Raw genomic sequence first — 15,246 nt, 5'->3', positions numbered from 1 at the left:
TGCTTCACATTCATTTTCTTCCCTGCCATCCTCTAGTTGAGGCCCTTTTCAACTCTAGGTAGAACCATTGAGAAAACCTTCTCATTCCCTTTTCTTTGGTCAAGGTTTTTCTTACCCAAATTACTTTATACGTAGTGCTGTCAGTAATCTTTGTAATCTACCATTTTGCTGGTAGAATGGTCCTGCTCTTTTTTAAGAAAAGAAGACTGAAAGAAGGGAGACAGAAATAGAGGGAGAGAGAGAAAGAGAGAGAAAGAAAGAGAGAGAGAGACAGAAAGAGAGAGAATGCTCTCAGCAATCAGCTCTGTAACCAGCTTCATCTCCCACCTACTCTCTATATCAACTAAATGCTACCATACTATTTACCATTATTCTACTTTTCTGCCTCTACCCCTCTTTCCATCTTCTTTTCTATGTTTATAGTGGCTTTTGTGCTATACCTAATTCCATCCATATCTGTGAAGCCATAAAGCCAACATTTACTTTCCAAGTTGAAAACAATTTTTCTCTCTCTTCTGTGCTAATAAAGTACTTTGTTTTTAATTTTGTTACAAGCCTCACTTGTGCCTTTACATTTTAGTTACTGCATTATTTATTCTCATTCATTTTAAGTTATTTGAGAATAGAAACTGAATCTTTGCATTTACCCAAGCACAATGTATTGAAAAATAAATAAATGTTGAACTTTTAAAGTTAAATGCCCATTTAAATAATTTCCATAAAACCATGTGAATAAAAGGTCAACATAGCATGACTTTAACTATTTTAATCTAAAAAAATATTTTAAGATGTTCAATTTGTTTCCCTACATGTTTGATTTTCTGAAGAGTGAAGCTCAGAATGCCTGACCGCAAATAATTCAATTGTGTAATTCTATTAATATTCTGATTCTGTGAGGATATTAGCTGACACTACTTAAGAAAGCATGCTGTGTGCACAATGCATGAGTAAATTGCCTCCCACTGTGAATAAAATCATGTCCTTACACTAAACAGCATGCCTTAAGAAAACAATGGCAAAATTTCAGACCCTAATTTTATTAAATTTTTAGCATCTCTACAGGAAACTCACTTCCATGAAATAATCTGATTAAAGCAAATATATGAGTGCATCAGTATGTGTATATGTGCATATAAGCAAGATTCAGCTGTATTTTTATTGCTTCAGCAGAGTGTGGTGACTTTAAACCTTTGTATCAGTCAATGTTTTCCTCAAAGGTTTTTAAATCTTATATATTCTTTATTATATTAAATAAGCTTTTCAATTGACTTCAGAGTTTCTGAGAAAATCATTTTATCTTCTTTGCGAAGTATGCAATTAAGTGCTTTTAAGTTTTAAATAATTTATTCCTGTTTTATTAATAACAGGATTATAAATAATATTTAATACAATTATAGACTACTTTCATTATGTATAGAGACAATTTTTACCTTTCCCATACCCAGACTATGTAGGATATTTGATATACCAAGAATAGATATATGAAAAAAACAATATGTAGACTAAACAAATTTTATTGCATGACTAGGTAATCAACAATATAATAGAATGTTGATTTAAATTTATTTATTAAAAGTCTAGTAACAGATATTATTGGTATCAAGAAATGATGTTCGTAATTTCCTGAAGTTGCCTTTTAAAATCTTCAGACTTATTTTCTTTCCTTCTCTCCCTTTCTCCGTCCGTCCATCCCTCCCTTCCTCCCTCCCTCCCTCCCTCCCTCCCTTCTTTCCTTCCTTCCTTCTTTCCCTCCTTCCTTCCTTTTTTCTTTCTTTCTTCCTTCCTTCCTCCCTCTCTCCTTCCCTCCCTCCCTCCCAATGAGGTTGAATTGGCTCACAGTTCTGCAGAATGTACAGCAAGCATGGTGCCAACATATGCGCAACTTCTGATGGGGGTCTCAGGAAGCTTAAATTATGACAGAATGTTTCATGTGCTGCTGAGAAAATGTGTATTCTGCAGCGGATGAATGAAATGTTATGTAAATGTCTGTTAGGTACATTTCATCTGGAATGCAGTGTAACTTCAGTGTTTCTTTGTTGCTTGATCATCTGTCCAATGCTGAGAGCAAGGTGTTGAAATCCCCTACTGTTCTTGTATTGCAGTCCATTTCTCCCTCTCTGTCTATTAATATTTGCGTTATATATCTGAGTTCTCTAGTATTAGATGCATATATTTTTACAATTTTTATATTCTCTTGCTATATTTACCCCTTTATTGTTATGTAATGACCATATGTGTGTGTGTGTGTGTGTGTGTGTGTGTATTTTTTTAACCAATTTTGACTTAAAGTTTATTTTATCTGAATAAGTATAGCTATTCCTGCTCTCTTTTTTTGGTTTTTGCTTGCGTGGAATATGTTTTTCTATCTCTACACTTTCAGTATGTGTGTGTCCTTGTAGGCAAAGTAAGTTTGTTATAGACAGAATATTTGGATCATTTAATATGTTCAAGCACCGTATCTTTTAGTAGGATAACTAAATCCATTTACATTTAAGGTTTTTATTAATAGATAAGGTTTACTACTGCCATTGTGATACTGTTTTCTGGATTTTAAAATAGATGCTTTCTTCCTTTTCCCACCCTCTTACTGTCTTTCTTTGTAGCTAAATAAGTTACACTAGCAGTATATTTTGATTCTCTGCTATTTATTTTTAGTGTATCTATTATAGTTTTTATTTTTATGGTTATCACAAGGTATACAAAAAATATCTTACAGTTACGATGTGTCGTTTCAAACTGCTAATGACAACAAAAAAACCTGCACTTCAGTATCATCCACATCTCAACATTGTGACTTTTTGATATTTTAATTTATGTCTTTTTATATTGCCTATTTACTAATTAATTGTTGTTGTAATTGTTTTTAATACTCTTGTCTTTTAGAAATTATATTAAAGATATAGAATATTCTAGATTTGTCCATTTTCTTATTTTATCAGTCAGTTTAATAAGTGCAGATGTTTTCGTTATATGTTAGCATCCAGTTTCTTCTGTATCAAAAAAATCTCTTTTAGTATTTCTTGTAAGACAAATCTGGTGTTAGTGAATTCTCTCAGCCTTTGTTTGTCTGAGAAAGTGTTTATCTCTTTTTTGAGTTTGAAAGATACCTTTGCTGGGTTCAGTATTACTTTTTGTCAGTATTTTTCCTTCAGCACTTTGAATATCACATTTTAGTCTCTCCTGACGTACAAGATTTCTGCTGAGAAGCCCACTGAAAGTTGTATTGGGGCTTCACTGAATATGGTATTTTTATTTTCTCTTGTGCTTTGATTATTCTTTCTTTGACTTTAATTTTTGCTAATTTAATTATGACATGCCTTGGGGAATTCCCCTTTGGGTTGAATTTGATTGGTTATGTCTGAACTTCTTGTCTTTACCTGAATATTGTCATTTTTCTCCGGATTTGGGATATTTTTAGACATTATTTCTTTAAATATGCTTTCTAGGCAATTTTCTCTCTTATTTCCTTCGGAAATTCCTATTATGCAGAAATTAGTTCATTTGATTCTTCTGTCCCATAATTCTTTTAGGTTTTTTTTACTCACTTTTATTCTTTTTTTGTTATTGTTGTTCCTCTGATAATTTTATATGTTCCATCTTCAAGCTTGTTTCTGCTTAAGCATGTCTGCTGTTGAAACTTTATAATAAGTTTTTTTTTTAGTTCAGTTATTTTATTCTTTATTTCTAAGACTTCTATTTGGTTTTTGAAAAATTGTTTCTCTTTCTTTGTCATTTTCTCATTTTGTTTTTGGATTGTTTTCCAAATTTTATTTAGTTTTCTGTCAGGTATTTTTGTGATTCTCTGAACCTCTTTAAGATTCAGAGTATTCTAACTACTCTGACAGATGTCATAGATCTCCATAGAACTCCAGTTCTTATTGGTCAAGTACTGGAGCTTTGTTGGTTTCTTTTGGTCCTGTCTTATTTTCCTGAGTTTTCACAACTCTTGCATCTTTATGTTGATTCCTGAGCATTTGATGAGACAGCCACTTCCAGTTTTTGCTGTTCTTTGGTGGTTTTAGAACTTTACTCCTTAGTATCGACCCTTAAACACTGCTCTACTGTTGCTTTGCATCCTGGGGAGAACTTATGTTGAACACCAGAACTAAAATACTGCACTGTAACTAACATGTTGCCCTGTTACTGTTTCCTCATCTAGAAAAGACTTAGAGTGAGCACCAGAACTTAAGCTTAGACCAATAAATATATCTCATCCCTGCCATTTTTTTCTAGTCTTGGGAAGACTTTTAAGTTTGCACTAGTATTAATCCTGACCTTTTAGTTTTTTCTAGGCCAAGAGAAGGCTCCACCTGTACACTTGTGCTTTGTGGAAAATCCAGCTAGGGATTTAGCCATTTCCATGAATAGTGCCCTCTGTGGTGCTATGGCATTGGCCAGTCTCTTTCATGTAGCACCACCACTGACTGGAGCACAAAGGAGCTACCAAAATCCATATATCAGTCACGGTGATTAGTGCCCAGTTCATCACAAGTAGTTCAGCTTTCCTGGTATACCCATTTGTTCCCCTGGAAAGGAGGCAGCGGGGGCTTCCCATGACGATTCCAATAGGTGAGGAGATCAATCATCCCCCTCTCATTTCCTCCTCTCACCTTGGAAACCACAGGTCTAGAGAAGTTCTCTTTGAGTGGTTATGCCAGCTTCGGAGAGGGGCTGGCACAGTCTAAAATGACAATTTCTCTTTCTGGTCACAGCTTCCTGCTGCCCTGATGGGTTTGTCTACTTTCCTCCTTTTTTTTCCGGTGAATTCAGGGAGATACTCTTGTCTTCTAATGGTTGCAAGTTGAATTTCCATGGCGGAAGTGATGATGCTTCGGATCTTCTATTCTGTCATCTTGCTGTCACTCACAATTATTTTAATATTCACAGTCCATTGAATGGATGTTCCATGATTTTTTAAAATTTACCTGCTGATGGACATTTTGAGTTATTTCCAGTTTTTGACTATTACAAACCAAGCTGCTATGTATATTCATGTATGAGTTTTCTATGTATATGCACCTTCAGTTTTCTTGAATTATCTAGGAGTACAATGACTGTGTTATATAGTATTATGTATGTTTAACCTTTTAAGAGGCTATTGGACCATTTTGCAAAATTTTATATTTTACATGGCCATCAGGAATATATGTAAGTTCCAGTTGCTCTGTATCCTTTTCAACACTTGACATGGCTTGTCTTTTTAATTTTAGCCATTGTATACAGTAGTAGCTAATTTTGGTTTATTTTGAATTTCCCTAATGATGTTGAGCACTTATTCATGTGTTTATTTGCCATTAGTATTAGTTTTCTATTGCTGTAAAATATTACCAGGAACTTAGTTACATCAAACATGAGTCATTATTTTCTCATAATTCCATAGCTCAGAAATTCTGGTGGGCTCAGCTAGTTTCTCTTTATAGGATTTTACAAAGCTATATATCAGCATATCAGCCGGGCTGGGCTCTTACCTGGAGGTTTTGAAAAGAATCCACTTTCAAACTCATTTAAGTTTTTGGTAGAATCTACTTTCCTGCATATAGTTTTGGTTTTCTTGCCTGCTGTTCCTCAAGCCTCATATTTGAAACCACTGGTAAATATTAAATAATAAATATTTAAGAATAAAATGTTTATCTCTGTATAATGAGCAAAGTCAACACTGACCAGAAAACAAAGTTCAAACTCCTCAGCAAGGCCCTCAGTAAGGAACTGCTTGCATACCTTTTGTTTTTATTTAACCTTATTTCCTCTTTCCTGCATTATACTATAAGCCTGCACAGTACTGAACAGCTCATAGATCTCTACACCCGTTCTGCTGTTTCTTGCCTCTGCACTGTCATGGATGCTGTTCTTTTATTCTAGGGATGCCCTTTCTTCTTTTTTTAACTTGGAAAATTTGTAGTTATCCTTGAAAGCATGTCAGATGCTATTTTCCATAAGAAGTTTCTCCTAATTGCCTCACACTGGGTACAATGTCCCCTCCTCATCACCTGGGAAATCATCCATCTCTCCACACATCATGTTATGTTGAAATTATCTGGCTACCTGTTTGCATTCTTAAAAAATTCAAAAGCAGATGTATGTATTTATGGGCTGGCAACCTCATCATCCTGCTGAATACTTGTCACAGAGCAGGTATTTAGTAAGTGTTGTTACTAAATAAGGGAACTGTTGGTTGAGTGAGATTTCTTTCTGAACCTGTGTTTTTCTAAAATGTTTTAGAAACATTGCTTGTGTGTGATTTCTTTCTTCTGATATACTTACTGTCTTCCATAGTTTTAAGTTTCTTTTTTTTGCCTTGTAATTTTATGTTTTTAGGGTTTTTTTTGTAGATATTTTAAACTTCTGTATACTATTCTCTGTCGTGAGTTTGCATGGCCTTACAGGATAATCAGCTTTCTACCCATTGGTGAAATGCTGTTGGTATGCACTGCTGAAAAGGACAGGCTAGTTGTTAAAGTATTGAAATCCTTCCTTATCAGTTTATACATTTGCTTTTTTAAGATCTCTCAAAGAATATTTCTATCCTGAACTCTGGCCTATTTCTTGGATCACCAGGACCTATACATAATTCAGCTACTAAATAATATTAACTATTTAATAATAATTATAATTAACAACTATAATGTGTAATATATAATATGGGGCTTGTTGCACTCTGTCAAAATACAAGAGCAGAGTTCTTTCTGATAACTGGATACATTTACCATAAAAACGTTAATTTTTTAAAATATTACCCTTGCTCCCACTTAAGTCTTAACATTGAGAAGTTGTACGCTTTTCTGCTATGCCGGAAGTACTATCTCTGATGTCACACTTAATGGTGGTAGAGGGCTGCCCTCATCCTCAATCTTTTCTTTTGGCCAGCCTGCATATTTTACTATGGAATCATAGGAAAGTGATACATACCATAAACTATAGGAGGAGTTATGCCACTCAGTCCAAAGCTAGGAATTTGTGAGTAACTTTAGCCACTTTCTCCTTCATGAAGCCTATTTCTAGTCTCTTAATATTTACAGGGTCATGATAGCTTCTTTTCTAGGATAGACAGATATGTTTAAGCTTGGCCTGGCACTTCTTAAATTCATTTCCCAGTACCTACTTGGGGATTGCCCTGTTTCTGCCTCAACCTGCCCTATAGGCTCTTTCTTTAATTAGTCCATTAATATTTTTGAGTGTTTTTCAGTCCTGATCACTTCTTTCATTTATGTTAGCTCTCTTTCCTTCAGGAGCACCTTCATATTTTATATTTCTGCTCTAGAAAGTCATCCCCTTGCTAGCCATTTGAAAATTTTCCTCCCTTCAAACATCAGTTTGCTTTGGAATATCCATATTGATCATTTGGAATATACAGATTTTATGTAAATTACTAACATTTACTGTTTTGGAAAAAAAAATAGTAATGACCCACAAGTCTGTATTATATATAGATGTCTAACCTCTCCTGAAAGGGTTAGTGAAATTCCTGCTGTCCTAATAACATATTCAAACTCACTGTATGTGGAAGGGCCTTTAACTGTATACTTTTATAATATATTGGTTTTGAACTTTTTAATACAATTTGCAATTTTAATTAATTAAATAATTTACCAGTGTCTGGGCATATTGCTATGTAAATAAATTAACTTTGTGAATAACTCTGATTTTTCAGTATGACAGGTTTGAATTTTTTTAAATTTGGTAACATTTATTTCGCAGTATTGCCAATTTCTAAATATTCCTGGATTGCTTTCATGTTGAAACATTGTCTTATTTTCAGAATTAATGAGACCAGAATAATGCACTTTGAATACTTAAAAGATCCCAACTATGCTAGAGCAGTAGGTATATTCTGCCAGTGAACTTCACAGGCGACGGTGCTGAGAGTTTCAAAAGCAACAGTTTACATGGTCATTTGAAGCCTACGGTATATTTCACCTTGAGCTGCATTTCAACTATTTTGTTGTTGTTTTTGTTCTTGTTGTTGTTGTTGTGTGTGTGTGTATAACACTGTAGGTGATCTATCGGGCTGGTATGAGATGCCTTTAATGAGAGTCTTTTTAAGCAATATACAACATAGATGGACATATATTTGATGTGTTACAAGGAAAGTAGGCCAATTAGAGATAAAGCTTAATAGCTTCAAGGAGGAAGCTGGAAGATTTACTGACACTTGACAGTAAAGAGAGAGGCAAAACATAATCTTAGTAAAGCCCTTATTTTTTAAGAAATTATATCTTCCTTTAAATAAATATTTTCAGATTTTGAGCTTTCTAAGTGAAGTAATTTTATCCTGGTTTTGATGGACAAAATCATGAATTTCTTTTTTTCTGTAGGCTTGTATTAATATTCTATAAGACAGAGATACTGTAATACGCTAATTGACGCCTTGATATTTTCATTCATACCATGAAAAAAGCTTCATTTTCTCCTAAAAACTATTCAAATAATTCTTACTCCTTTATAACATATTCTTACATACTACTTAGGAACTCTCTTTAACAATGTATACATTTTCAGACTTTTTTCTAGGATGATAGTAGATTGATATTTTAAAAGAATAACAATACCTATAAATGTGTGTATAAAGAAAAAAAAGCTGGCTGGGCACAGTGGCTCATGCCTGTAATCGCAGCACTTTGGGAGGCCAAGGCAGGTGGATCACTTGAAGTCAGGAGTTCAAAACAAGCCCGGCCAACATAGTGAAACCCTGTCTCTACTAACAATACAAAACATTTGGGCATGGTGGCAGGCACCTGTAGTCCCATAGGAGGGGCTGAGGCAGGAGAATTGCTGAAGCAGGAGAATTGCTTCAACCTAGAAGGTGGAGGTTGCAGTGAGTCAAGATCGTGCCATTGCACTCCAGCCTGAGGACAAAAGCAAAACTCCAAGAGAAAGAGAGAGAGAAAGAGAGAAACAAAGAGAGGGAGAAAGAAAGAGAGGAGGGAGGTACAGAGGGAGCTGGGCAAGATGGCCCATGCCTGTAGTCCTAGATACTTGGGAGGCCAAGGTGGAAGGATCATTTGTGCCTAGAAGTTAGAGGCCAGCCTGACAATAAGGCCATAAAAAATATTTATATTTTTTATATATTTTATATATTTATATATTTTATAAAATTGAAATATTTCATTTCTATATATGTAGGACATGGTCTTGTGCCCAAATGAGGAAAGGAAGTTTTCCAACCTTAGATGAAAATATGGCCTTCCAAGAGTTTAATTCTCTTTAAAGAGATGAATGAGAAAAATCCACCCAAGCACAGGAAGATTATAAATAGTAAGGCCATAAAAAAGAAAAGAATACAAATAATTGTAAGTATGTATATACAGAATAAAAGCCAGGCATGTTGGCACTCCCTGCTACTTGGGAGGCCAAGGTAGGAGCATCATTTGTGCTCAGGAGTTAGAAGCCAGCCTGGGCAACATAGCAAGACCTTGCTTCTTGAAAAAACAAACAAACAAACAAACAAAAGAAGATCTTTAGGATCCATAAGTGAAGAGAAAATTGATGATAAGAGTGCCATGGCTCTGAAGGAAGTCCTATCAGTCTTAAAAAATTGGAATATTTAGTTTCTATATATGTAGGACATGGTCTTGTGCCCAAATGAGGAAAGGAAGTTTTCCAACCTTAGATGAAAATATGGCCTTCCAAGAGTTTAATTCTCTTTAAAGAGATGAATGAGAAAAATCCACCCAAGCACAGGAAGATTATAAAAAAGCTAACTTTTCACTAGACTTGCATAGGTTTGTGGCTTGATTTACATGATCTTTCGGTTCCTGGGTGGCTTATTCATTTGGAGTTTCTGACAGAAGAAAACTCAACAGAGGCCTCAGAAATAATATCACACAACTACAACCATCTGACCTTTAACAAACCTGTTCAAAAACCAGTAATAGGGAAAGGATTCCCTATTTTAAAAATGCTGTTGAGAAAACTGGCTAGCCATATACAGAAAGCTGAAACTGGATCCCTTCCTTACCTTATACAAAAATTAACTCCAGATAGATTAAAGATGTAAACATAAGACCTAACACCATAAAAACCTAGAAGAAAACGTAGGCAATACATTCAGGACATAGGCATAGGCAAGGACTTCATGACTAAAACACCAAAAGCAATGGCAACAAAAGCCAAAATAGACAAATGGGAACTAATTAAACTTAAGAGATTCTGCATAGCAAAAGAAGCAATCATTAGAGTGAACCACCAACCAACAGAATGGGAAAAAAATTTTTGCTATCTACCCATCTGACAAAGAGCTAATAACAATAATCTATAAAGAACACAAATTTACAGGAAATAACCAAAAACCCATCAAAAAGTGGGCAAAGGATATGAAGAGACACTTCTCAAAAGAAGATATTTATGCAGCTAACAAACATGTGAAAAATAGTTCATTATCCCTGATCATTAGAGAACTGAAAATCAAAACCACATTGAGATACTATGCCACACCAGTTAGAATGGCAATCATTAAAAAATCAGGAGACAACAGATGCTGGAAAAAATGTGAAGAATTAGGAATGGTTTTATACTGTTGATGGGAGTGTAGATTAGTTTAAATATTGTGGAAGACAGTGTGGTGATTCCTCAAGGATCTAGAACCTGAAATACCATTTGACCCAGCAATCTCATTACTGGGTATATACCCAAAAGATAAATCATTCTGTTATAAGGACACATGCACATGTATGTTTATTACAGCACTGTTTACAATAGCAAAGACTTGGAACCAACCCAAATGCCCATCAATGATAGATTAGATAAAGAAAATGTGGCACATACATACCATGGAATACTATGCATCCATAAAAAAGGATGAGTTCATGTCCTTTGCAGGGACATGGATGAAGCTGGAATCCATCATTCTTAGCAAACTGATGCAGGAATAGAAAACCAAACACCATATGTTCTCACTCATAAGTAGGTGTTGAACAATGAGAACACATGGACACAGGGAGGAGAACATCACAAACCAGGGCCTATTGTGGGGAGGTGGACTAGGTGAGGGATAGAAGGGGATGCAGGATTGGGGAGGGATAACATTAGGAGAAATATACCTAATGTAGATGATGGGGGGATGGATGCAGCAAACCACCATGGCATGTGTATATCTATGTAACAAACCTGCACGATCTGTACATGTACCCCAGAAATTAAAGCAAAAAAAAAAAAGAAAAGAAAACTCAATATGATTTTGAAAGAACATCTCAACACAGGATTGCCTTGGAGGAAGAGGATTGGAGGAGAAGAAAGGATGAGCTCATAACAAAGAATATACAAAACATAGGCATAAATCACAACAGACAAGAGAATTGAATGTTGCAAATTTAAGATAATAGAAGAATAATCTAATATAACATATAAGTGCTTATAGTGATTAAAGATATGAAAGAGGAAATCTTAAGAGTATAATTTCACTCTTTATATGATCCGGTGCTATAGTATCAATAAACCAAATCTCAGTGACTTAACAGTACAAAACTATATTTCTCATTCATACCAGAGTGTGATCAGGTTTGTAGCTCTGGCTTTGTATGTGCTGAATAAGAGTTCTTGAGTCCTTTCAAGTTATAACCATTTTGTAAGATGTCCTCATAGGACTCAGACAGACATTAAGCAGGAAGAGAGAGAATTATCTCATAGAATGTTTATGAACCCAAAGATGGAATACAACATAATGTAGTCCTAGCCAAACTACAAAATAAATGGAAACAGGATCGGTAGGCCTCTGGCCAATCTCTACCTACATGTAAAAATTTGAAACAGTTTCAATTAGATATTATCAGAAATGTAAATCATAGGTATTCATTGTTTCATTTCATATTAATAGATCTTAGAGAGATAGATTTCTTACTTTGTTCAGATACTGTCCAAGTTACTGGAGATGGAAGAAGTGAACAAAAAATCCAATGTTCCTACCACAGTAGAGTTTAAAAATCCTACCTGCGGAGCATATGATGAGCACATAAAGGATTAGTGACAGTATTGAGTGGTATAAAAATGAAGCGATATGAAAGGATGCAGAGAGGTGTGTCTTACTGTAATGGGGTGTTAAGGAAAATCCTCCTCCAACCCTCACCTCCAGGAGGTGATATTTGAGAGACGCTTTCTTGTTACTAAATTCAACATCTAGTTGTTTTCACTTTATCTTGCTTGATCTGTTAGCTGCATTTAGATCTCCTGCTCATGTTCTTGTTTTTGGAAAAAAAAAATGCTTCACTTTATTTCTATGGTATCACCTTTGACTATGTTTTCCCTACCTCACTATGTTAGTTTCTTGCGGAACTTAGCTATACTAAAATATCACAAACTTAGTTGCTTCAAACCACACAAATTCATTGACAAATTTATTTTGAATTCTGGAGGTCACAAATCCAAAATGGTTCTTACTGAGCAATTAACAAGGTTTCAGCAGGGCTGCCTTCCTTTCTGTAGGCTCTAGGAAAAATTCTATTTCTTGCCTTTCCAGCTTCTGGAACCTGACCACATTCCTTAGCTTGTGGCCACTTTTCTCTGTCTTCCAAATCCAGCAATTTTCCCTTTTTGCTTTCTTCACTAGTCACTTTTCTCTTTAACTTCCTCCACCTCCTTCTTCCACTTTTGAGCACTCTTGGGGTTGCACTGGGACCCACAGATAATCCAGGATAGTCTCCCTATCTCAAGATACTTAATCATATCTACAAACTCCCTTTTTCCATGGAGGGTAACATATCCACAGATTCCAGAGACTATGATGTGTATGTATTTGACATAGGGGTTGGTGGTGGTTGTGTTTACCACATTCAATGACTGCTTTCTTTTCTCAGTTTTCACAGTTATTTCCTCCTTTTCTCTTTGACCCTTACATCTAGAGTACCAGGGCAGAAATACAGCTCTGTTGATTACTAAATTATTGAAATATTTTTATATTTCTCAATAGGTAGTCTTAACAATTACCAATAACTGTGAGTTTCAGACATTTCTGCCTTTTGACCTGGGTCCCTGACTTGCCGTCGGTCCCTGACTTACCCTGAGGACTTTACATCTTTGCTCCTGCTACATAAAATACAAAATAAATGTCTTGCTTAGTTAGAGGCTTTGAATACACTGACCCAGCATTGTGGTCAGGGTCCATTTAGAATTGTTCTTGCTCAATCTATACCAGTTGTTATCATCTCTGGGTGTGTCTCTTCCTTAAGTAGTTATTTTCTTGATGATTTCATCCAGTCTTAAGACTTTAAATACCAGCTAGATGCTGATGACTCTGATTTTCACTTGTCCAGTTTTTCTCCCAAACTTCAGAATCTGACATCTAATTACCTACTCAGTATCCCCAAGGTGGTATTTTCGGCATCTCAGGCACAATCTCATTTATCAGTGTGCTGCTGCTTTATGCCCCTGATTCAGTTTTTTCCCGTATCGTGATCTTCTGTCTATAAGGAAATATCAACTCTATCTGCTTTCTCTATCTTAAAGTATACACAAGAATCTATTTCTTGCCTTCTCTTCAGTTACAAACCCAGTCCAAGACCCCATGAGCTCTCTCCTGTTAATTCAAAGCCTTCTACATTTTCTCCCTTGTTTCTTTGTTTTTTTTTTTTTTTTTTTTCTCTACATAGCAGCAAGAATGATCATCAAGTTCTAAAAATACCGTTTTGTGCCCCTGCTCAGAACCCTCCTTTGGCTGCCTATCTCACTCACAGTAAAGACCCTTTTCCTGTCTTAGATCACCTTGACAATCTTCACATCTAGTACCTCTCTGCGATCATCTTCCTTTATTTTTCCTCCCACTCACACAGCTTAAGGCACACTGACCTCCATATTATTATCAAACTAAGCCAGGTTGCTCCCTGCATCTGGAATATTCCTCCTTCCTATATCCTGTATCTGGAGCATTCTTTGATGGATAGTCACATAGTTTGATCCCTCACTTTCTTTCATTATGGATGTTATCTTACTATAGACATTTTCCTTAACCACTGTTACATTTCCCCTTCGGAGTTTCATGTTTGAATACAATCACATATCTCATAACAACATTTTGGTCATGTGTGAGAGGGGTCATCTAGTAAGCTAAGGCTAATTTATTATTGAAGAAGGAAATTGTTTTTTACAAATTTAATGTAGCCTAAGTGTACAATATTTATAACGTCTGCAGTACCATACAGTAATGTCCCAGGCCTTCACAGTCACCATCCAATCACTGACTCGTTAAAAGCAACTTCCAGTCCTGCAAGATCCATTCATGGTAAGTGTGCTATACAGGTTTACCATCCTGTTTTATCTTTTATACCATGTTTTTACTGTATTTTTCTATGTTTAGATGTGTTTAGATACACAGATACTTACCATTGTGTTACCATTGTCTGCAGTATTCAGGACAGTAACAGCTGTACAGGTTTATAGCCTAGGAGCAATACACTGTCCCATAGAGCCTAGCTGTGCAGCATGAGATACCAGCTGTGTAATGTGCTTACTAGGCAACACAACTTCCTAACAATGGATTTCTTAGAATGTATCCTTGTTGTTAAGCAATGTGTTACTGTAAACTGTATATTTTACTTAATTTATGATATTTAATTTTTATCTGGAACCCACTAGAATATAGGCTGTGTACAGATTTTAGTCTGGGTTTTATAAATGCCTATCCCATGGTCTATAGGCAGGGTTCTAGCATCACAAGTAGTTAAAAACTTGAAAATTAAATAATATTCCTATTTTAGAGTTTAAAAATTATGAAAATGAACAAAAAGTAGTATTCAAGGATTAGCAGTATGGTAACTATAATACACATTTGTTTAAAGTAGAAAACAAGCCCATTTTTTTTAGTAGAGAATTAGTCGAAATCTATAACAAACCTTACATATGCATACACTTTGGCATAGTAAGACTTCTCATTAAAATCTATTATAACAAAATAATTGCAGATGTACATAAAGGTTTTGCAGTAAGAACAACCACTATTGACTTGTTTATGAAAGTGAAAAATTTTTTAAATCAACCCCCCCAAATTTCCAAATATGGAAGCTTAGTTAAATGAAATGTTGCATATTCATACAAGAGGATCTTATACGATCCTTAAATTAGCATTTAGATAACTATTTAGAGCATGAGAAATATTAACAATATGCTGATAAGTGGTAAAAAGAAGTCTATACAAAGTATATGCAGAATGATTTAATTTTTGAAAAAATATATGTAGCCTGATAGATATATACATGATATTCTATGTATCAGTCTGAGAAGATAGCTATTTATCAACTCTGTGTTGTTCATGTTTATCACATT

General features: G+C 35.1%; 1 protein-coding gene and 1 long non-coding RNA gene across 5 annotated transcripts in view; one reads left to right on the top strand and one right to left on the bottom strand.

Annotated features, from left to right (window-relative positions):
• The window catches only part of ADGB (androglobin), a 222,578-nt gene that overhangs the window by 24,968 nt on the left and 182,364 nt on the right, over nucleotides 1-15,246 (top strand). The window lies entirely within an intron of this gene.
• LOC120363222 (uncharacterized) overlaps nucleotides 1-15,246 on the bottom strand; it is a 106,222-nt gene that overhangs the window by 74,073 nt on the left and 16,903 nt on the right. The window lies entirely within an intron of this gene.

The sequence above is a fragment of the Saimiri boliviensis genome, chromosome 4, assembly GCF_048565385.1.
Source record: "Saimiri boliviensis isolate mSaiBol1 chromosome 4, mSaiBol1.pri, whole genome shotgun sequence".
NCBI lineage: Eukaryota > Metazoa > Chordata > Mammalia > Primates > Cebidae > Saimiri > Saimiri boliviensis.
Note: the sequence above shows the minus strand (reverse complement) of the source record. Positions and strands in the feature narration are given on the sequence as shown.